Raw genomic sequence first — 25950 nt, forward strand, 5'->3', positions numbered from 1 at the left:
TCCACTTTTTCCTTGCCTCTCTTTCCTCCACATAAGCAAAAATGCCATGTAAAGCGCACTATTGTACTTACTTTTACTTGCTCCTATAGGTGCTAAGCTTGCCACATAGGCATAAAGTCTGATGTGGCAAGTTAATCAAGAAGAGAGAGACTAGTTTGGTGACCCAAGGAAGAAATGGTGCTAAGCGCATGTACCTAGGTGAAAAGACAATTTTGAGTCTATAGCTAATTAAATGAAGCAAACTTAGCAACACCATTTCATTGGAAGAGGTCAATCCTTGGCAAATGCAATAAATACTAGCACTCCCTGTGTCCTAGTGTCAAAAACGTTCTTATATTATGGGACGGAGGGAGTACGAAGAAAGAGATAGAGAGGAGTAAAAAAAATACACTTATAGCTAACCTTATTGCTAACCTTGTTGTAGTATGAGTGACTAAGTGATGACTATGTATGACATGACAACATCAGATAGCCTAACGCACCGTGTTAAATCTCCAACGGCGCGACCGCGCGAGCGACGCGACGGTCGTGGTAGGCGCGACCATGATACGGGCTGCTGGCAGCCCTTGGATCTGAGATCAAACGGTCGCATGCTAAGTTGCTGAAAATTTGCAGAATAACCCTCCAGGATAGGATATTCACCCATAGGTCTAGAATCACGCCATGCAACCGTTCGATCTCAGATCCAAGGGCTCTCGGAAGCCCGTATCATGGGAGAATGGAAAGCCACTACCCTGCCGTTCGCACGCTGGCAGTTCGCTCCTACTCGTCCCCGCACGTCCTTCAATACTACGGCGGTTCGCTCCTAGTCGTCCCGTCCATTCACATTACGGCAGTTCCACTAATCCTAACCCTCCTCCCAAATCCATGGCGTCCCAAATCTCCACGATCGGCGGTGAGTACAAGGTTAGAACCATCACCGGCGATGAGTTCGACGTCATCTACACCCGTTCTTCCGCGACGGTGAAAGGATGCCTTTCTCGCTTCAGACGCATGTTCGAAGACTCAGATGATGAGCGGGTCGCTGGGCTAGATGTTGAGTACACCACAGTCCTGGGACGAGAGAAGGATCTAAAGGACGAAGAGAGGAAGAAGCCCGCCGTGATCCAGGTTTGCGTGCATGACTTATGCTTGGTCTACCACATATGCCATGCCGACGTTGAATGCCTGGATTTTAAGGACTTCCTCGAGAGCAACCTAGTCAAATTCGTTACTGTAGACTTTGGTAACGACAAAGAAGTCCTGGGTCGGATAGGCCTCGTTGTAGGCAACACCTTCGACCTCCAGAAGAATCGGCTGGTGTCCTCTCGTCAGCCTTCAATGCTGACCCTGGCAGGAGCCATGGTTCATCCTTCGTACGGTAAACTGGAGAAACCTCATTACACGTTTCATCGTTATGCATGGCAGCGGAATGTACTAGATATAGACCACATCCACTACGCTGCAATGGATGGCTACCTTTGTTTCAATATCTACAAGGGTTGGATGAAGAGCAAGAGCCAAGTGTGCGGTTCAAGCAAAGAAGTATCGGCCAAGAGGAAGAGGGACAAGGACGAAGTCGAGGACGTGGACGAGGACTCCTCCGAGTGAGTAAGGTGTCAGTATCGTTGCTCATGGTGGTTCTAATGCAGTGTCTATCGGATTAGTTGCATAGTTTAATTTCAGGTGTGCTTAGTTGAATTTGAGGGGTGTGTTGTGCTGAGCCCCAGCAGAACTATGTTATGTTTCTTCTCGTTACTTTAACTCCTCAGTATGATACATACTACTAGTATTTCTTTAATAGAATTTAGCACCCCAATTAAGCACGTACTAGCTTTTTTAATAGTACTATATGCATAATTTGGCGACGAGCGCTCTCTATATGTACCACCTTTTTTAATTTCAATTTTTGCTCCACGGCGCAATCCATCGATAGTACTACTGTACAAAAGTATACATTTTTTAAAAGGCTGGAGTACTGTTCATCACATATATAGCCAGTTAAATTCTCAACCTAGAACGACGTGCATGCCATGTAGTAAACCGATACGGAGGAAGTATAGTAAAAATGAGGTGATTTTACCGAGCGATCGGCGGGGGAGCATGGCCTGTCATGCGGTCCCACGTGTCATGATGTACCAAGGCGATGCGCGTGTCCCTCTTGAGGCAGAAGCAATACTACGTGGTTTGAGATGATGGCGAACCGAAGTGTGAAATAATGGTTGCTTCGTCCGTCTGGGAAGGTGCGGCATTGTGATTTGACGTCTCATTGCTCATTACTACTACTGGGCCGGTACGAGTGGGGTGCGTCCCCCTGCTGTTCTGCACTGTTATTTGGTGCTTGACACGTCGACCTGGTTGCTATATGTCCCACATGTCGGTGACAGGAAGTACGGAATTCATGAAAGGGAGCGTCGACGGAGGAGTATACTATAGAATTCATGAAAGGGAGCGACTTAGTTTTGGAAAAATCTGTTTTTATGGAGTACGTACCCACTAGGGTTTATAGGGCTCATCTAAAAAACATTCGTTTTTCCATTTGATAAGTCTCAATTCTACTATACTAGTAGTAGTACCATTACATGTTGGATTTTGAGGTGCGTTAGATCACCTGACGCAAGCAGTGTCAGGAGGAAACTAACCAATGCATGTACAAATTCATGGAAATTTAGTGGTCATTCATGCATTCGTTCTAATGAATGCCTCAGTAAACATAACTTCTTGAGAAAAACGAGCGTACTAATTACTTGTGCAAACTACGAAATTAATTCGACCACTCACCGTCTACCTTGGTTGGAGAGATTTTGAAATTGAGCCATAAGGCTGGTCATAGTGGGGAGTAACTTAGACTAGTAACATGCATATGTTACTAGTCTATGTTACTACTTCTATAGTGCATAGTATCATAGATTAGTATCATATGTGGTCTCATTTATTGTCATGCATGACAAATAGTAGAATCACATTTATTATGTTACGGTATCTACCTATGTTACTATAACCATCTCTCTTCTTTAATTGCCTTCCACATAAGCATGTTTGTGAGTCCCAAGTACATGATACTACTTATGTTACCCCCACTATGGCCATCCTAAACTGGAAAGGAGGGAGTAGTAACTTTTTTCTTGATTACTATTTGTGGCCTTGCATCTATGCAAAATGTATTTTTTTATAGTGGCCTTGTATAAGTAAATGGAGGGAGTACTAACCAAGGTACGTAGTAGGGACGAGGAGTAAACGGAGGGAGTAGTACTCCCTCCGTCTAGGTGTGTGGTCGTCTTACGAAAACCAAATAATCCCAAAACACTTAGGCGCGGTGCATTAAATTCTACCTCGTTCTTGTTTCTTGACATATCAACCAATAAGAGATGTGGGGTGTGCATGCTTTTAATGACTTGAGACTACCAAACACGACATGCAGTGGTTAGTTCATTGCATGCAATGCTATTAATTAGCAAATGAACATTAAGTTCTCTCGTTTTCTCCTCCTCCTTGGTCACGGTGCACAACCTAAGATGACTTACTCACCTAGACGGAGGGAGTATAATTTTCTCCTCGTGCTGCGAGCCACCGCGCGCGTGGGCGAGGGAGCGGGCGTAAGGCGTACAGTAGTAGGAGTACTACTACTACTACTACTCGTAAGCAAGCTTCGCCTCATCCTGCGAGCCACCGCGCCCGTGGGCGGGGGAGACGGCGTACTAAGCAAGCTTCTCCTCGTTCTGCGAGTTGACGGGACACATCAAAAGTACTCCAGTGTATAGAGCCTTGCCTCTAAGGTAGGCCCCACATGGTTTGTCTCTTTTTTAACATAACACGTCAAGTCGCAATTTGTTTGTTCACCCGTGGTAGACGATCCTCCCTCCACCAAGTGGAACCAGTACACTGCAAATCCACGTGGGCTGCCTTTTTCGTACAGAAATGAGCTCCACCGTGTACCCGCGCGGGTGTGGTTGGGAAAGAGACGGGAGTACGTGTGCCGTGCGTGCACCTCTTCTATTCGTGCATGTCCCCCACCTACGTAGTGTGTGTGAGAGAGATACAAACCTAGACATAATGCGCCGTCCATCCCCATGCCTCCGCCCAGTCCGACCACCAGTCACCACCACGCCCCACTCCTCCTCACCTTATCTCTCATCTTTCTCCCTCCATTTTTATATACAAGGGGCCACTATCAAAATTACAATTTGCAGATATACAAGGCCACTAACACTAATCGATGCAATATTAATGGTGTTTGCCTCGTGGTACTAGCAAAGGAGGACATTAATTATCCCTTGCATGCATGCGGGAGTTTGTAAAAAAATGCATCTTGATGTTCCGTGCAATGCACGGGCATCTTGCTAGTCCATGAAAACAACACATGGCAAAATTCCATGGCAAACGAGGGATTTGAATCTGTTGGGAGGGGCTGTTTGGATCTTGCCCGGGGTAGCCAAAATATTGGCGACCCTTTTGTCCACCGGTGCCTTTGCCACCGATGAACGAGGAATGGCTCGGGTGCTCATGCTGTCATGCATCCTCCAGCACGCACGTTGGAGACGAGCTTGCACAAGCTGTGTTTTTTGTCCCACATCGCCGCCCGAGCCGCCCGCAGACCGACCGGCAACCCGCAAATTACGCCATCCAACCGGACAAAATTCACGCAAACACATAGACAAACTGATATTTCATATAAACAACGATGGAAATCATATAAAATACTGGATTTTCATACAAACATGACGGATTTCATTACATTCAAATGAACTACGTGGTGCTAGTTCTGGACAGCATAGGTATATAATACCTGGCCTAAATGGTCGCCCGCCGATCGATTTGTGTTCCTCATGTCCGGCAGCACAATCACCGGACTGCCGGGAGCCTCAAAGGTATATGCTTTAGCGCAAGGGACGTCTCGCTTCCCCACTGCCCAACTGATATCATTAGCTGGTGCCGAAGATGATGGTGGCCGGCACCGGTTCAAGTTCATCACCGGCCACTACTTCGCCATGGCCGGAACCGGCTCGAGTTCATCCTAACATTCCCCTCTTCCATGGAGCCCATGCAGGGTGGACGAAGGCCCTTGCAACAAAAGGATCCGGCAAGACACCTGTTGTGTACGCCGGCGTCGCCTCCGCGGTGGCCTTCATGGGACCCAAGCGGCGGCGGCCTCCCGTGTTCTACTTCTCCTCGATGATGGCGGCGGACGCGGAGGCGCTGGCCACCGACTCGTCGCTCTCCGCGCACCCGGCTTCTGTCGCTGCTTGCATGGCACGGCCGCCGGCATAGGAGTCTCGGCCAGAGAAACAAGAGGCGTGGTACGAGGCGGCGGTGTGGACGGCAGCAACGACGCCCGTGCGCTGCTCCTCGTCGAGTTGGCCTGGAGTAGCGAGTTGCTGAAGCGCGCGCCGGCTTGGGGCGGCAACTGGCTCCGTCGGGCGAGGGGAGGGAGGTGGATCAGCGTGCTGCATAGCTTGTATCCGGCGGGCTACCCAGCCGGCTTGGATGCGGAATAACTACTCTTCGTAAGCCATTGTAAGAGTGGACAAAATGGTGGAGGAGATAGGGGAGCGGCGGAGGTGTGCGATTCTTGGCCGGCATTTGGCCTCGTTTAAATAGGAGATTAAGTAGATGGCGGAAGGGAGGAGCTCGGCCGGCGTTGCATTTAATGTCGGCCCAGTCATGAACGGATGTGTGTCCAGAGTGGGTTTCTCGGCTTACACACGGGCGGGTTTCATGGAGGCATTTGAACGCGGCACGGAGGCGTGTTCAGCCGGGCATGCAGCGAGTGGCGCCCTCGACTCTAACCTAGGACACCGCACCATTCTTCCACTGACGTGTGGGCTCTTTGGGTGCATGGCCTGCATGTCAGTGACCCAATGCAGGCAGCGCACAGCAGAGGAACCTTTGGTGGGCCAGGGCGGTCAGAAGCGGGCATTTCATAAACCGATGATTGTTCATTGAGTGTGACGTCATCTTTTTCATGTAGATAAGCCTACTATGTTGATAGCCCGTTCGATACGTTGTGATTCATAAAGACCGCTGCAAACATCAATGTTCTTCTTATCACAGATAAGATTGATTAATACCCGTAACAATCCATGTCCTTAACAAAGGGTGCATGCACGTATAGGTTGAGCGTGTGTCTTGCGTCGTGTTCTGTGTGCATGCAGGCGTGCGAGTGTTGCGTGCATGCATGGGTACGTTTCAATGTTGCATGCATGGGTGCGTACATGCGTGTGTTCGTGAGTGCATGTGTACGTGTCAGTGTTGCACGCCAGCATGCGTGTGTGTGTACGTGTCAGTGTTGCACGCCTGCATGCGTGCGTGTCTTGCGTGCGTGCATGTGTACGTTATGTGTACGTGTAAGTGTTGCACGCCTGCATGCGTGCGTGTCTTGTGTGCGTGCATGTGTACATGCGGGGTGAGGCTACATGTCAGTCAACTGACTTTTTCATCTCTGGTCATTAGATTTTTCAGCCGTTGGATACAAAATCAAGGGCCTTCAGTTTATCATCAAACTCCACCCCCTGAGCCGCCAGCCCCCGCCGCCCGTGGCCGGCCCGCCCTCCCCGAAACAACTCCCCACCGCCGGTCCACAGGTGCACCGTCCATCCCTCTAGCACCCCCCCCCCCCCCCCGCGCCGAGCTTTTTCTCTGGCGATCCCCACCCCACCGCCCAATGAACGCCCCCCAACTGCTGGTGACTGCCAACCAGAGGTCTCACGACTTCGAATACCCACCGACCACTAATTTATTACCATTTATGTCCTTCATATACGCGCTGACGGGTGGGGCCTATGGTAATGTGCGCTGCTGAATGTGGACCGTTTGACTGGCCAGTTGATCGTGTTATCAACAAATTACGGAGCTGTATGGTGAGCCAGTGACCGTATGATCACCCTAAAATGTACTCCTATTTTATTAACACAGTACAGACTCAAACTACCATTTCTTTCTTTCATATACGGGCTGGCAGATGGGCCCCACGGTTACACGCCCCGATGGTGCAACACTAGTTGCGCCGCGTGGAACATTTGACTGGTCAATTGATTGTGTCATCAACAAAATACGGAGTTGTACGAGTGAGCCAGTGACCTTATAATCATGACATGTATTTGTTTAACACAGTACAGACGCAAGGGCTCATATATACGCGCAAGCACTCACCGCTATAAGCGCACACACGTGAACCCTACCCCTATGAGCACCTTCGAGAGAGTGGGCCAGCATATATGATCTTGAGATTTTAGGAAGTCACCATAGGTGCCTCGTAGTCGAGTGGAACGTCTCCTCCCACTGAACGTGCATCGCCGGAAAATACTGAAATTAACACAAGATAAATGCGAGCACCGGGACTTTAACCTTGGTGGGCTCGAGAAACCACTGTCCTCCTAACCATCCAACCACATGTTGGTTAGCACGACAAAATGTATGTGGTGACCGTGATGAGCTTATTCTGAAGTCCAGTGACCATATCGTGCTTTCGCTTCAAATACAATGACCGTAAGTGTCGTCAACAAAATACGGAGCACGCATCAAATGCAAAGTCCGTCAGTGTCATCAACAAAATATGGAGACGTATCGTGAGCTAGATACCGTTGTACTATTGTATATGCTTATTTTCTTAGTGGCCGATTGCGTGTGTGGTGTGGTGGGCACATCATTTCTAGTTGTGGTGGGTCAACATGAAGACTCATGGGTCGGTTCCATCCTGCGCCACATATAGGTTGGACCGAGACGTGTTATACGAAGACCCATGTGGAGGACTCGGCGTACAACACGAAGCTACCAGAGTCGCGGAGGACTCTATCCCCACTGGTGATAAGCCGACTATATATGATTTGTAACCCTAGGCCCTTAGTATGTTATACAAGCTTGGGGGCTAGTTCGTCGATAGTATACACACACGCACAATGCCTGGTATTCACGTGTACTTTGTACACACCCCTATCACTAATATACAGTAACAGGAGTAGGCTCTTTCTTCAACTGCAAGGGTCCGATCCGAACTAGGGTAAAACTTTGCCTCGTATTACCATCCAGCCTAACAGCCAGGGATATCCTTCCGAATGATATGATGAAATCATATCTGCCAACTACTAAGAGAGAGGTGTGTCGGGGGGGGGGCAATGTGTGCGAGAGAGGCCTAAAGATAATGTGCGTGCGGGAGACACGTAGGCACATATATGTGCGTATAGAGGGCTAGTAGAGACCGTGCGTGTGTATATATGCATGCGAGAGAAATAGTGTTTTCCAACTGAGATTAGTGAAAAGAGTGGTACATAGTAGTCAGAAAGAGAGAGAGAGAAACAGAGAGAGCATGTGCGTGAGACACCTCGACACCCTGAGAGAGATTGTGAGCATGTGTGAAAGAGAAATGCCGATGCATATAAAGTGTGTGCACTTATGCGTTAGATAGAGAGATATATAACGCGTTTGTGAGAACGGGGCGAGGCATAGTGCATCTACGTGTAAAAGGCGGTTCTACGCATTAAATTAAAATATAAATGGCATTATTATTTTTGGATGAGATCATGAATTTTGCAAATTGCGTATGGACGAAAATCGGTCTATCAGACACCCATACTCTATTGAATTCTAGCATGTGCATGTGTTTATTTCATATTATCGATCCATAGAGTGAGAGCGGTTTGAAATACAGGCAATGGATGCTTTTGCAATTCATATATAAACATTAATTAGTGCACTCCATGTTGTTAGTGTGAAGCACTTTATACATTTGTCACTTGCATGGATACATTCCAAATTGCTAGCTACGAAATAGAATACATGTCGAATTCAACATAAAGGGGGTTTCGAAGATTCGAATTCATAGGAAGTGCATTCATCTATTTGAACCCGAGATAATGGCATTTGTAAATCAGATGTAAAAGGGGGCATCAATCTTTGTTGTGAGTTTGAACATGCTATATATATTCATACGCATATCTAACTTTTTATTTTTTGCAACCAAGGAGATTATATCTGGAACCATGCATGAACTGAGGTAAGTTGCATATTTTTTAATATATACTCGTGTACAATGTATATTCAAATGTACCCCCTCCATTCCAAAATAATCGTAGCTTTAGGATTTTCAAGAGTAAAGATTTGTGAAGTTTGACAAATCCTGAAAGTTCAATTCAAGAGAACCGAAAACGTTAATGCTTCTGCTCCCAAATATTGAACGAAGCGCCAAATAGGCCTCTGGTCACCCGAAACCGCGCGAGACTAATGTTTGGTGGTAGGAAATTACTGTCCTGACTCTGGCCCGTGTAGCCTATCGGCCCGATGTCCAAAGGTCTAAACCGGGGTAGGTTTGTAACTTCACCAAGACGCCAGTCTCAGCCGCCTCCGAGAAGCATTCATACGCCGTGGGCGCCTAAACACCCATGCGCTCGGCCGAAATCTATCCCGCCCACATTTGGGACACCTGACATGACTGTCCTACCCCCAACCCGCAATATGTCCGAAATTTTAGATGGGGGCAAAGTTTGTAACTTTCCCCAAATTTCAAACAAGCGCCTCTCAAATCGAAACATTGTTCCCCTTAGTTCCCCGCCTCCTCCGTTTCCCCATTCATACTCCGTGGGCGCGAAAACGCCCTCTCCACCAGCCGCGAAACCCCAGCCTCCTCCGTCCTCCACCCCATAGCGGCCAATCCACCGCCGCCCTCCTCCATCACGCCGGAGCCGGTACCCCGACGTCGTCGTCCAACGCAACCGCAACCGCAACGCCCTCAAGGACTTAGCAGCTGAAGCCGAGGCAGAGCTGCCTCCACGACGCCAACACCGACGTGCGCCATACCAGAACCAGTCCGACCACGCCGTTCTGCCCCTCACTGCTGTGGCTCCACTGTCGCAACCATCCACCGCACCGTAGCTGTTCCCGCTACGTCGTTCGCCCTCGATCGTTCCCGCCGACAGCGCACCCACACACTCAACAACTTGGCCATGGGTTCGTCCAAGGCTGCACCGTCCTCCACAACTTCTGGTTTCTGGCGAACAACAAGAAGATCGTTGGAAAAACAAAAGGAGGACACATCACTGCCAGCAAAAAGAGGTACTCCTCTTCCCTTATTCATGCAAATCTTACGTCTCCGCTCACACCCTATTCATCCCACGAAAGAAACTAGTAGAGTGCTTCTTACAGCGTCTTCTTCGTGATACTAAATGCACAAGGTTTCCTCCCTTTTACTATTTCACCTTTGCTAGAGGTTACTAGCCCGCCTGGATTTCAATTCAGGGTCAGTCGAACCGCAATTAAAAGAAGCAGCACCCGCTTAGGCGCGCGGAGCACCTAGTCCGCCTGTTCCCTGGGGAAGCGGCGCATCGGTGTCTATCATAGGGGTGTGGGGCGCAGGAGCTGCTTGCGCCCGATCTGGAGGTCGGCGGGGCTTGAATGGATGGCCGGGGGCGGTGCCAAGCACGGCGGTGCGGTGAGGTCGAGGGGAGGGCGCAGGCAGGGGAGGAATACTGGGCCGGTGGTCGCTGGCGTTTCGAGGAAGATCGTCAACACTGACTGGCTGGAGGTAGATGAAGGCGATCTGCCCGTTCTTTGTACATCGGACGGTGCAGAAAAAATGGACTGACCTATTTGCTTTCAGTCGACTGTTATTTTCATAGAATCCTGTAGTAATTTAGTGTGTCGTGCATGTTGTAGAGCTATCATATGTCTCCCGTCATTTATTTCTCACCGACCTGCTATCTGCTACCTTTACACTGTACTAATTGTGCACACACTTCACCCATACTCACACTATTGTTTTTTTATGCATGGGTATTTCAGACTCTGACGCAGTGTTGATGAATGCAGAAAAGAAAAGACAGAAGTCGCTCCAGTGTAATTCGAAGATAAGCACTAAGCGTTTCAGCGCTCTAATGGGTGCAGTGTCAGCAGTTGGAGACAGTAAACGTAGCTCTGCAGTTGATGATCTCAATTGCCACACACAACCATCCCAGGTGCTTGCTTTAACTTCGCGCTGTCAAATGTGGTTGCATGTTGCATATGGTGTCTAGCTTGTATTGCTTCCAATTTGGTTAAATTGCATCTGCTTACTTTACACATTATACCTTTCATAATGACATGCCTTCCTGTTTTTGATACATACTACATATGTCTATTAACCATGTTCGTACATCAAACTAATGCTCTTTTGTATCCCTCGTCAATCACTTATGATGAGACAGTCACCCGGGTGGGTTACTGTGAGACGCCCTACTCGTTTAAAGAGTGCAGTGTCATCCTCCCCACATGATTCTCAAGAAACAGCAAGGCTAAATGAAGATAGTCAACGTAGCTCTCTAGTTGATCACCGCAATTCCCCCACACCACCATCGCAGGTGCTTGCTCTTACTTGGCAGTGTGATATGTGGTTGCATGTTGCATATGGTGTCTACCTTGTAATGCTTCTAATTAGGGTAAATTGCATCTGCTTAGTTAACACATTATACCTGTGAATATGACATGCCTTCCTGTTTTTGGTACATACTACGTCTTTCTATTAACCATGTTCTTACATCAAACTACTTTTCTTGTGTATCCCTCATCAATGCTCCTAATTTGTTAAATTGCATCTCCTTAGCTTACACATTATACATGTGAATATGACACGCCTTCCTGTTTTTGGTACATACTACATCTGCCTATCACACCATGTTCTTACATCAAACTACTGTTCTTGTGTATCCTGCATCTATCGCTTATGATGAGACAGTCACGCGCGTGGGTTAATATGAGACGCAATACTCTTATAAAGAATGCAATTTCATCCTCTCCACATGATTCTCAAGAAACAGCAAGCCTAAATGAAGATATTGAACGTAGCTCTGTACCTGAAGACCGCACTTCCCCTACACCACCATCACAGGTGCTTGCTCTAACTTCGCAGTGTGATATGTGGTTGCATGTTGCATACGGTGTCTAGCTTGTAATGCTTCTAATTAGGGTAAATTGCATCTGCTTAGTTTACACACTATACCTGTGAATATGACATGCCTTCCTATTTTTGGTACACACTGCATCTATGTGTTAACCTTGTTCTTACATGAAACTACCTCTCTTCTGTATCCTGCATCAATCACTTACGATGAGTCACCTTTATTCGTTGCATATTGCATATTATTTCTAGCCTGTTGCCATGTATTGCTTCTAATTTGGTCAAATACATTTGTTAGGGCACCCTTTTAATTTGGCAGAGTGATATTGGTTTCATCTTTCATATGGTTTCTAGCTTGCATCGATTCTAACAAGTTCAAGCACCTTGTGCTTAGTTTACACTTTATACATCATACATGTCAATATGTCACGCCGTCCTGTTTTTCATACATATTCCATCCTCCTATCATGCGGCTGCCTTACATGAAAGTAGTGTTCGTCAGTATCATGCATCAATGAGTTCTGAAGAGCAAATTTTATTCCTTTTTCTTGTGGGTTTGACTTGACAAGGCAAAATCAAGAAAGAGGAAGGAAAAGAGTAAGGAAGGCGATGATGGTGGTCCTCTGCAGCAACGTAAACGGAGCATCTGTACCGATTCTCCTTGTACTGATAGTGCATTACAAGGTCCAAGTCTCCGCTCCCCTACTCCACCATCCAAGGTGCTTGCTCTAACTTGGCAGTGTGATATCTGGTTGCATGTTGCATATGGTGTCTAGCTCGTATTGCTCCTAATTAGTGTAAACTGCATCTGCTTAGCTTACACATGATACATGTGAATATGACACGCTTTCCTGTTTTTGGTACATACTATATCTGTCTATCACACCATGTTCTTACATGAAACTACTCTTCTTGTGTATCCTGCATCAGTCACTTATGATGGGACACCTTTAAGTTGGCAGTGTGATATTGGTTTGCGTCTTGAATATGATTTCTAGCATGTATTGCTTCTAGTTTGATGAACGCCACCTATGACGAGACAGTTTTAACTTGGCAGAGTGATATTGATTGCACCTTCCATATGGTGTCTTGCAGTGTTTCTAATTTGTTGAAGTGCCTTCTGCTTAGTTACCACATCATAGGTGTGAATATGTCAAGCCGTCCATTTTTTCGTACATATTCCATCCTCGTATCATGACTTTGCCTTTCATCAGAGTAGTGTTTGTCAGTATCATGCATGAATGAGTTCTGAAGAGCGAATGATATTCCTTTTTCTTGTCGGTATGACCTCACAATGCAAAATCAATAAAGCTGAAGGAAATTGGCAAGGCATTGGATGATGGTGGTCCTTCCGAGCAACTGAAACGGAGGTTCTCTACAGATTCTACTCCGCCATCCTCCCAACAAGATTCGCAAGACAACGCAAGGCTAGACAGTCAACGTAGCTGTGTAGATGATGAGCACATCTCCCCTACTCCACCATCACAGGTGCTTGCTCTAACTTGGCACTATTATATGTGGTTGCATGTTGCGTATGATGTCTAGCTTGTATTGCTTCTAACTTGAATTGCATCTGCTTACTTTACACATAATGCCTGTGAATATGACACGTGTTCCTGTTTCTAGAACATACGTGTACATGATGAGCACATCTCCCCTACTCCACCATCACAGGTGCTTGCTCTTACTTGGAACTGTTATATGTGGTTGCGTTTTCCGTATGATGTCTAGTTTGTATTGCTTCTGATTATGTTGAATTGCATCTGCGTAGCTTACAACTTATACCTGCAACGATCACTTACCCATAAGACACATTTAACTTGGGACTGTGATGTAGGTTGCATCTTGCATTGTCTTCTAGCTTGTACTGCTTCTAATTTCTTGAAATGGCACTTACGACGAGACACTTTTTACCTGATAGAGTGATATTGGTTGCGTGTTCATATGGTGCCTAGCTTTCATTTCTTCTAATTTTGTTGAAATGCCTTCAGCTTACTGTTTTTTCATACATATTCCATCCTCCTATCGTACGTGTGAATATGAAATGCTGTCTTTTTTGTATATATTCCATCCTCCTATCCTGCGCTTGCCTTACATCAAAGTAGTGTTCGTCTGTATCATGCATCAACCAGTTATGCAGAGCTAATTTTATTCATCTTCTTGTGGTTTTGACTTCATAAGGCAATATCAGAAAATAGGAAGGAAAAGAGTAAGTTAGGGGATGTTGGTGGTCCTCCGCACCGATGCAAACAGAGACTCTCTAGATTTGCCACTGCTACTGCTAATGAAGTTGAAGTCCCAAGTCTACATGATGAGTTCATCTCCCGTACTCCACCATCGCAGGTGCTTGCTCTAAGTTGACAGTGTGATAATTGGTTTCATGTTGCCTATGTTGTCTAGCCTGTATTTCTTCTATTTTGATTAAATTGCACCTGCCGAGTTTATACGTTATACATGTGCATATGACATGGCTTTCTGTGTCTAGAATACACTGCATCTATCTATCATACCATGTTCTTACATCAAAGTACTGCTGTTGTGTATCCCGCATCAGTCACTCATGATTGGACGCTTTTAACATGGCAGTTTGATAGTGGTTGCATCTTGCATTGATTTCTACGTTGTACTGCTTCTAATTTTTCGAATTGCCACTTATGACAAGACACTTTTAACTTGGCAGAGTAATATTGGTTGCATCTTTCATATGGTGTCTAGCTTGCATTACTTCTATTTTCTTGAAAATCCTTCTGCTTAGTTTGCACATCGTAGCTGTGAATATGTCATGCCGTCCTGTTTTTCTTACATATTCCATCCTCATACGGTTGTCTTACATCAAAGTATTGCTTGTCTGTATCATGCATCAATGAGTTCTGAAGAGTGATTTTATTCTTTTGTGTTGTGGGTACAGCTTGACATGGCAAAGTCAAAAAAGAGCAAGGAAAATAATATAGTAGGGAGTGTTGTTACTCGTCGGGTGAAACGGAAAAGGATCTGCCGTCGAGATTCTGCTGGTACTTATAGTGCAGTAGAAGGTCCAAGTCCACCGGCTAAATCTACAAACACAGTATCACCTGCTCCACCAGCTGCAGCATCCGCTTCAATTGTACCAGCATCTCAACCAGTTACTCGTTCGTTTGCTCCGGAACTGGCCAGTTCCCAAGCTGCCTTCACACCTAACACTACTTCTGAAGCACTGCTGACACAACAGGACTTGGCAAGATCAGATGAACCTCATGAGCATCAACACCAAGACGGTACCTGACCGAGTCAAGTTGCAGTTGCATGCTCCTTTATATGTACTCTCACAGTTTGATGTACACTAACACTTTCCATATTCGTTGTTGAACTAGCACCACGGCGCAAGCGGAAACAGACATCAGGGATAATGCTTGACAGATTAACAAAATCTAAAGGAGGAAGAATGGAGATCCATTTTGAGGCAGGTTTAAAAAGGCCACGTGATGCTACAGAGTCAGCCAAGTTAGTATCAGAGGCAGCCGTTGCCGTTAGGTGTCATGCACGTATCCTCCCAACGTGGATCCAGTACAGGAATGAGAAAGACAATACCCAGTTTAACACCTTCCTTGACCATTTATCCGTAAGTAATGTTATTCATCGCAATTAGTAATATTGTCTTGCTCTGTCCCATACTTTCTAGCTTCCTCCTAATAAGACTCACATTCTTTTTTCAACAGATGAGGTTCAAGTTGGATCCGAAAGATGATGCAACTAAACAAGCATGCACTCATGTTTTTCAGTCTGCTCTGCGACAGTATCGGTACCACCTTAGAAAATCTCACTTTGAAGGCAAGGCTAACAATGAAATCGCCCAAACATCTCCAGTGGAATATATTACAGATGAAGACTGGACAGCCCTCGTTAAACACTGGTCTGATCCAAAGTATCAGGTAGGCTATATGTATTTGATCAGACCACATATTGAACTTGTATTTATGTATGTGCCTTACAAGTGTATCTTGTTCTAGGCTAACTGTTTGAAGAACAAAACCAACCGTTCTAAAGTGAAATTCCAACAGACAACAGGATCTCGTAGCTATATTGCACACTGCGAGGCTCTTGTAAATAGCTGCTACTTCCTTCTTTTTTGTGTGCCATATTATCGTATCTATATTGACTTGTTCCAAATACAGAGGAAAGCCCGTGCGGACCAAAAAGAACCTGAACCGAATGCAGTGCAAATCTTCAAGGATTGCCACACCAGCAAGATGAAGGGCATGAGCACACCAGTTCAAGCCGCTGTTGTAAGTCCTTACTCCTCCTGCCTTGAACTGATTGGTACTGCGATGTGTTCATTTAACTACTTGGTTTGCAGCCAATGTCAGTTACTCTGTTCACTTTTATACACAGTTGTCTTAACGTATCATTTCACCTTACATGGTTTAAAAGAGATGAAGGATATTCTTTTGGTCTTGATCTGTAATCTAGTTGTTATGTTCACGTGCGCACACAATGATAAAATAGCCTGTTTGTTTTATATCTGTTTGCCCATGATATGAATGATGTCATACTATGTTCATCCTACTTTAAACCATGTCTCTTTATCCTTAGATGTCAACGAATGTGAGGAAATAGACAATACAGTAGGCATGCTACATGGACATATGTTCCGAAAGTGATTTTATTATGTAGTTGGCACTACAATACATGCTAATGTATTACAGTAGTTCACCAAAATAAGTTATGTATAAACGTTTAACCTACTTTGTTTGTTTTTGTCTCATTAGTAAATTATCTGGTACACTAATCTACAAGTTCAAACTTTCAGGAAGCTATGGAACAAATGATTGAACAGCCACAACCACCTGAAGGTGACGAGGCTACGACAGGCACAATGTCACCTCTTGCTGCAGTGCGTCAGTATCTCTCCACTAACAGTGCAAAAAGCACCTTCCTGCGTAATTCTGGGTTGGTTGTCAAGGTAACCTCGTCCAAATCGCCTTCTGAACAAAATCTTCCTGCTAGACAGAGTGATATATCTGTGCTCCAGACACAAGTCCAATCCCTAATGGACGTTGTTTCGGAAACAAGAATAGTGGTTGAGAAATGTCGTCAAGATATGAATGGTTTTGAAACCAGACTATCAGACATTCGCTTCGTTGTTCAAGAGCAATGGCGGAAAAAAGGTGGAGATCGTGCTGCTCCATCAGATTCTACAGCCTGAAACATTAGCACTCAGGTCAAATGATCTGTGCTTCTATACATCTGATGGTGCTTTTATCTGGAAGGACTGTAAACTTTATGCCAACAGGCCTTTTGTTGTATGGTTGGAATTTATTTTGTTGTGATACAACATTTATGATGCTGCCACAGGCTGCAGTAATTACGACGCTATTTTTGTATAGTGTAGGTTTATCTTAGTAATGTATTCGGCCGAAAGCTTCGTAGGAGCCCAACATGCCAACATTCGTCGGGCCCATTCCAATTGGGCTAAAAACGATTACGGGCCGAAATTGGCATGTAGCCCACTAAAAATATCTGGGCCTAAATCAGCATAAGATTTCATGTTTTTCTGGTAAGCATGTGCCCATAGTGGGCCTTTAATAGGCCTAAACATAATTTGGTCCCTCAGTAAAATTAGGCCTTTTACCGTTGTAAATATCTCGAGCCCATAAAAAACATGGGCCTTTAATAGACCGAAAGTGAGATTGGGCCCTGATTGTGCCAAATAACCCACTGGACTTAGTAGGCCAAAATGGTGGCCCATTTACGATGCGAATCTTTGACAGGCCGAAATTCGGACGGGCCGTAAATGCACCGACCTAATACACAGGCCTTTAACGGGCCGGAACTTCGGTCGGGCTAGATTATCGCCATTTTTATATGGGCCGTTAATGGGCCTGATATGACGTTGGGCCACATATGGCCCATGGTTTACGTCCGGCGTTAACAGGCCGGAAATGACAACATGCCAAAAGTGGCCCAAATCTATAGTGGGCCTCTAATAGGCCGAATGTCAAACATGGTCGAATATGAACAAAATCCTTTATGGTTGTTTATGGGCCAAAAGTTTTGATGGCCTGTAAATGGGCCCAAATGAAGCCGGACCTTTAACAGGCTGGAAATACACCGGGCCGTAATTCGGCCCAATTACTTAGCGGACAGTTAACGGGCCAGAAGTGACCATGGGCCGCATTGATGACAAGTTTAGGACAGGCCATTGACGGGCCGATTTGACAGAGAATGTTGGGCCTTTAGCTAGGCCGGCCGATTATGGTCTGCAGAATCTTGTGGGCCTTTAGCTGGGCCGGCCCATTATGGTCTGCAAAATCTTGTGGGCCTTTAGCTGGGCCGGCCAATTATGGTCTGCAAATTCGTATGGGCCTTTAGCTGGGCCGGCCCATTATGGTCCGCTAAATTTTGTGGGTCTTTAGCTGGGCCGGCCCATTATGGCCTGCTAAATCTTATGGTCCTTCAGTTGGGCTGGCCTATTTAAACTTTGTGGGCCACTTTTGGGCCGGTCCACGTGTCAACATATCATAGGTCATCTCGACCGTTGGATGAGTGACACCTGTGCCAACGCAGAGCTAACGCGTGGATCCGTCAGCCAATGAGAATTTTACACGTGGAAAATCGGCATTGGTTGTGGCTGTTAACGGGTTATCGGATCCAAAATCCGACCCGATAGATTAACGGCGTTCCGTTATGGTGGATGCCACGTGTCGGTCACCCTTGACGAAAGCACTTCTATGACGCGCGATTTATCGTCATGGAAGTGGACACTTCCGTGATGATAATTTTGGTAATGTCATGGAACACTTCTACGACAGCACAGGTATGACTATCTTGATTCTGTCATAAATTTGTCATGGATGTACATGCATGACAGAAAACGCGACCTACTGTGACAAACACGTATCATCACGGAAGTGTATTTTTTTGTAGTGTTATCTTCCCCGTGTAACCGTAAGGAAGTTTTACTCCTATGAGGCAGGTGAAAAACTGCTCGATCTCCTCCTGACTTAGAGTGAAGCACACGGGAGGGTAGTCATTTCCGATCTTCTTGGCCTTTTTGCCTTTGCGACGACTTTCCGTGTCCTGCTCCGCCTCATCATCATCATCATTAGCATGAAGCTCCTCCCTGATGCCCATTGCTTTCAAGTCTGCCCTTGCTTTCGGCCCATCTTTGGTCCTCTCTAGCATGTTGAGCAGGGTACCAAGCAGACTCTCGCACACGTTCTTCGTGATATGCATGACATCAAGGCTGTGAGGCACATGGTGGATCTTCCAGTACGGCAAGTCCCAGAAAACAGACCTTGTTTTCCATACCTTCAGCAGCTGCTCTAGCGCCTTTCGCTTCTTTCCCGGCTTTGGCGCCTTTTGCTTCTTTCCCGGCAGTGGGTAATCTTTCCAATTTTTCAACAGCTCATCTATTTCCTCGCCGGTCCTTGTACGCGGGCATCCTCGGGGTTCGGTTTCACCATCGAACAGATCCTTGCGTTTTCTCCATGAGTCATCATCGCGAAGCCACCTTCAATGTCCCATGAACATGGTTTTCAAAGACCCAGGATCTCTATCTAGCTGGTGATATGTTGTGTCATCCATGCACCTGACGCATCCAGAAAATCCATGGACCACATGCCCCGCGACATAACCGTAACCGAGATAGTCGTGCACCATCGTGAGCAGTGCGACTCTCATAGGGAAATATTCTTTCTCTGCGGTGTCCCACGTATTGGCTGGCGTTTTCCATAGCGTGTATATCTCCTCTTTTAGCAGCCCCAGATACAGATTGATGTCACTCCATGGTTGTTTCGGCCCTTCAATTAGCATACTCATGTGAATGTACTTCCTCTTCATGAACAACCAGGGGGGAAGGTTGTACACCCACACAAACACAGGCTAGGTGCTATGTGTGCTTCTCTGGCTACGAAACGGATTGACTCCATTGGTGCTCGCGCCCAGCATGATGTTCCTTAGATCGTCCCCAAATTGTGGGTGTTCAAAGTTCAACGCTTGCCACTGGCTCGCATCCTTAGGGTGACTCAGCATCTTGTCTTTTTTATTTATCTCCGGATCATTTTCGTCATCTTCTCGCTTCTTCTCCTCCCTATCCGCGTGCCAACGCGGGAGCTTTGCTAGCTTAGGGTCCGCGAAATACCGCTGCAGACGAGGAGTGATCGGAAAGTACCACACCACTTCTCTAGGAGCTATCTTCCTCTTCTTGTATCGAGTGACGCCGCACACCGGACATATGGTAGACTCCGCGTGCTCGTCCCGATAAATAATGCAATTGTTCATGCACACATGGTATTTCATGTGCGGTAAATCCAGAGGATGCACGATTTTCTTCGCCTCCTCGAAACTGGTCGGGCACTTGTTCCCCTTGGGAAGACGTTCGTGCCAGAATGAAATGTTCTCGTTGAAGCATGCGTCGGTCATTTTGTGGTGATCTTCGGTAACGCTCACTTCCTTTGTGTCTTTTTCTAATGACCCCTTCCCTAGTTTCTGTTTTTGCCCCCTCTATCTCCTATCTCTTGTGTTCTCCATCCCATCCCATCACCACCGCAATCTCAAGTTCTGGTATTACTCCGTATATCATCAATTCCTTGTCTGTTATCTCAGTGTATGGTGGTATTTTCTCATAGTCTCCGATCATTATATGTTTCACGCAGTCTCAGTGGTTGGGAAACTCTAAGAAATGGTTGTCCATATGGTCGCTAATAGGTTTCACGTCAGTGGGGACTCCGGGCTGTCCACGAGGCAGGGGCGCGCCCTAGGGGGGCACCCTCCACCCTCAAGGGCAGCTCGGGACTCTTGTGGCCCAACTCTTGCACTCCAGGGGCTTGTTTTGTTCCATAAAAATTTGTGAAAAATTGGCACGTCAATTGGACTCCATTTGGTATTCCTTTTCTGTAAAACTAAAAAAAAAGGAAAAACAGAAACTGGCACTAGGCTCTAGGTTAATAGGTTAGTCCCAAAAATGGTATAAAAGTGTTTAGTAAAGCCCATAAACATCCAAAACAGGTAATATAATAGCATGGAACAATCAAAAATTATAGATACATTGGAGACGTATCAGTAATCCCATAAAGGTTGAAACTAATGTTATTGAAACCGTAACCCCGGAGGAATACATAAGGGACACTTTCCAGAATGTTCCAGACTCCGAAAAGGAATAGGTATGTGGTACGATAAGTAAACCGACTCCAAAACAGTTCTAATAGCAATTTTTCTCCGTTTTGGAATATTTAAGAAAATAGGAAAATTAGAAGTAGTCTGGGAAGGACACGGGGTGTCCACGAGGGTGGAGGGCGCGCCCTACCCCCCTGGGCGCGCCCTCCTGCCTCGTGGGCACCTCGTCTGCTCTCCGGACTCCATTTTCTTGCACGATACTTCTTTTGGTCGGTAAAAATTCATTATATAATCTCCCGAAGGTATTGACCACCGTATCATGCAAATATCCTCTGTTTTTGTCTTGAGCTATTTCCATCGCAGATTTGAGCAATATGGCGTCCCAGGATTCGAAGGGAGAAAGCTATGTGGTTGATTACCTTGCAGACCCTAAGGTCTATGTGGACTTGGACCATTATGGTTGGACCACTGAGGAAGAAGAAGACTACGAGCCTAAGGGAAAGGAGGAGACGAGCTCAGATGAAGATGAAGTCCCATTACCTCAACCTGGGGACATGCATGTGGAGTTTAAAAAGTCAAGCCTCCCTGATAGAGCAAAGAAACCTAATATCGAGTTTATCCCTTTTCGTCTCTTGCAGGAGAACAAACAGGAACTGTGCAAAAAGATATTAAGCCTTGAGCAGGAGATCGATGATTTAAGGGAGAAAAATTCCATCCTCAAATGCAAATTAAGGAAGAGGCCTACATTATCAACAACTCCATCATCACCACCTCCGAAGAAAGAGGCAGAAACACATGGGTATGGGCACTCCCCTTGGCAACTGCCAAGCTTGGGGAAGGTGACCCACCATCACACCCCTATCTTTACTACTTTACTTAGTGCGGTCCTTTTAGAAATATCTTGATCTAGTAGAATAAAGTTTTGGTATGATTTAGTTTTGAGTTTTGCTTTATGATCCCTCTATGTAATCGAGTCCGTGAGCTATATATAATAAAGTTTGGTGTTGAGTCAAGGGCTTTGTTGTTCTGCTATGATCTTGAGGGAATAAAAATAAAAGAAGTATAAAAAGAAATAAAGATATTATATTGATCTTATGGAGAGTGATGACTTCACATATAAAGAGTATGATGAATAAAAGTTGTTGAGAGTTGTCAAACATAGTTTTGGTCATCGTTGCAATTAATAGGAAGTAATAAAGAAAGAGAGGTTCTCACATATAAATATACTATCTTGGACATCTTTTATGATTGTGAGCACTCATTAAAATATGACATGCTAAAGTGTTGACGTTGGACTAGGAAGACAACGTAATGGGTTATGTTTTCTTATATTCGAAATAAAGTATATTGTCATGGATCATCCAACATGTTGAGCTTGCCTCTCCCTCTCATGCTAGCCAAATTCTTTGCCACAAGTAGAGATACTACTTGTGTTTCCAAATATCCTTAAACCCAGTTTTGCTATGAGAGTCCACCATACCTACCTATGGATTGAGTAAGATCCTTCAAGTAAGTTGTCATGTTGCATGCAATAAAAATTGCTCTCTAAATATGTATGAATTATTTTTGTGAAGAAAATAAGCTTTATACGATCTTGTTATATGGAAGCAATAAAAGCAATGGACTGCATAATAAAGGTCCATATCACAAGTGGCAATATAAAGTGATGTTCTTCTGCATTAAGATTTTGTGCATCCAACCATAAAAGCACATGACAGCCTCTGCTTCCCTCGGCGAAGGGCCTATCTTTTACTTTTTGTCTTATACATTATGCAAGAGTCATGGTGATCTTTACCTTTCCTTTTTACATTTTATCCTTTGGAAAGCACCTTTTATTTGAAAGATCCTGATATGTATATCAAATTGGATGTAAGTTAGCATGAACTATTATTGTTGAAATTACCCCTGAGGTAAAAGGTTGGGAGGCAACACTATAAGCCCCTATCTTTCTCTGTGTCCGATTAGAAATCCATACCCATAAGTATTGCGTGAGTGTTAGCAATTGTGAAAGACTAAATGATAGTTGAGTATATGGACTTGCTGAAAAGCTCTTATATTGACTCCTTCCGATGATATGATAAATTGCAATTGCTTCAATGACCAAGATTATAGGTTGTTAGTTTTCAATGAAGTTTCTGATTCATACTTGACATTGTGAATAGATTGTTACTTGAGCATAAGAAATCACATGACAAAATATATATATGTTGTTGTTATAAGAATGATCATGATGCCCTCATGTCCGTATTTTATTTTATCGACACCTCTATCTCTAAACATGTGGACATATTTTTCGATTTTGGCTTCCGCTTGACGACAAGCGAGGTCTAAGCTTGGGGAGTTGATACGTCCATTTTGCATCATGCATTTATATCAATATTTATTGCATTATGGGTTGTTGTTACACGTTATATCACAATACTTATGTCTATTCTTTCTTATTTTACAAGGTTTACATGAAGAGGGAGAATGCCGGCAGCTTGAATTCTGGGCTGGAAAAGGACCAAATATTAGAGACCTATTCTGCACAACTCCAAAAGTCCTGAAACTCTATGAAAGTCATTTTTGGAATTAATAAAAATACTGGGCAAAGAAAGTACCATAGGGGGCCCACACCCTGTCCACGAGGGGGCTGGGGGCGCACCCTACCCCTGCGTGCGCCCCCTGCCTCGTGGCCCCCTGTCAGCCCTCCGGTGGCCATCTTCTTCTATATGAAGTTTTTTACCCTGGAAAAAATAATAAGCAAGCTTTCAGGACGAAACACCGCCGCCACGAGGCGGAACCTTGGCGGAACCAATCTAGGGCTCTGGCGGAGCTATTCTGCCGGGGAAACATCCATCCGAGAGGGGGAAATCATCGCCATCATCATCACCATCGATCCTCTCATCGGGAGGGGGTCATTCTCCATCAACATCGTCAACAGCACCATCTCCTCTCAAACCCTAGTTCATCTCTTGTATCCGATCTTTGTCTCAAAACCTCAGATTGGTACCTATGGGTTTCTAGTAGTGTTGATTACTCCTTGTAGTTGATACTAGTTGGTTTATTCGGTGGAAGATCATATGTTCAGATCCTTAATGCATATTAATAACCCCCTGATTATGAACAGGAATATGATTTGTGAGTAGTTACATTTGTTCCTAAGGACATGGGAGAAGTCTTGCTATAAATAGTCATGTGAATTTGGTATTCGTTCGATATTTTGATGAGATGTATGTTTTCTCTCCTCTAGTGGTGTTATGTGAACATCGACTGCATGACACTTCACCATTGTTTGGGCCTAGAGGAAGGCATTGGGAAGTAATAAGTAGATGATGGGTTGCTAGAGTGGCAGAAGCTTAAACCCTAGTTTATGCGTTGCTTCGTAAGGGGCTGATTTGGATCCATATGTTCCATGCTATGGTTAGGTTTACCTTAATACTTCTTTTGTAGTTGCGGATGCTTGCAATAGTGGTTAATCATAAGTGGGACGTTTGTCCAAGAAAGAGCAGTACCCAAGAACCGGTCCACCCACATACCAAATTATCAAAGTAACGAACGCAAATCATATGAGCATGAAGAAAACTAGCTTGACGATAATTCCCACGTGTCCTCGGGAGCGCTTTTCTCTATATAAGAACTTGTCCAAGCATGTACTTTGCTACAAAAAGGAATTGGCCATCTTGCTGCACCTTATTTACTTTCATTGCTTGTTACCCGTTACGCATTACCTTATCACAAAACTATCTATTACCGATAATTTCAGTGCTTGTAGAGAATACCTTACTGAAAACTGCTTGTCATTTCCTTCTGCTCCTTGTTGGGTTCGACACTCTTACTTATCGAAAGGACTATGATAGATCCACTACACTTGTGGGTCATCGATTGACAGCGGGTTCCTTCCAACGACCTCCTCACCCAAGGCCGTGGTCAACACCAAGGTGTTGTCTCAACGGATCCCGGGTCAGGGAGAGGCTCAGAAGTCCGTCCCGGTGGTGCTGGAGGGTGGAACCTCGCCCGCCGAACATATGGGGGAGCAAGAGACTGATGGTGGGGGCTATATCCAATTCGGCCCTCAATAGAATACTATTCCGGAGACCCATATGGCTCCGGAATCAGGCAAGCAACCCTTGAATGAAGGGGGCGTGCCTGTTCCTCTCATGGCCTCCATCCATCCAGAGGCGTCGGACAATTTGATGGAAGCGCTGCGAGTCGCGTCCATTGTGGAGTAACACCGTACCATCATGGGTCTGGTGATTGAGAGAATGCAGTCCGCGAAAAGCGGACTAACCGAAGCGTGCACGAGCCTTCTAACAAGCTTCGAGTTCAGTCACGTGACTTTAAAAAGAATGTCACAGTATAGACAGTTGGCCCTGATACTCTGTCCGGTGTTCGGAAAGAAAAGCCGAATGGAGGATCAAATAAATTTCGCAGCAGACTAATCTAAAATGTTTATGTGAACAAGCAGGCATCGCTGCTAGCTGCGTCCGCTCATACTGCGAAAGTCTCCGGACTGAAGCAGAATCTGGAGCGGGCCGAGGAAGAGCTCGGCCGCGTAAAGGAGCAGCTAAAAGAAAGCAAAGGTATGCATTGAATTTTATGTAAATTCAGATATGGTGAATGATTTGTTCTGACTTAAAGTGTCATTTATATTTATTAGGGGCCATGACCGAAGTAACAGCCCTCACAAAGGCGCTGGCCGAGGTCGAGGACAAGGCGGCCAAGGAGCGGACCGCATGCGAAAAGCTTGAGGCCCGCGTCAAGGAGGTCCAGCAAGAGCTCCCGGACGCAGTCAAGAGATGCGAGTCCTTGGAAATGATCCGGAGATAATCTCAGTGTATGGTGGTATTGTCTCATATTCCTTGTCTATTTATTAATATTCTTGGATGTACAACCTCCCCCTTGGTTGTGCATGAAGGGAAAATACATACACATGGCTATGCTTATTCAAGGGCCGAGACAACCGGGAAATGATATAAATCTGTATCTCGGGTTACTAAAAGAGGAGTTACAGACCTTATGGACAACGCCGGCCAAGA

Source organism: Triticum aestivum, chromosome 4A, assembly GCF_018294505.1.
Source record: "Triticum aestivum cultivar Chinese Spring chromosome 4A, IWGSC CS RefSeq v2.1, whole genome shotgun sequence".
Taxonomy (NCBI): Eukaryota; Viridiplantae; Streptophyta; class Magnoliopsida; order Poales; family Poaceae; genus Triticum; species Triticum aestivum.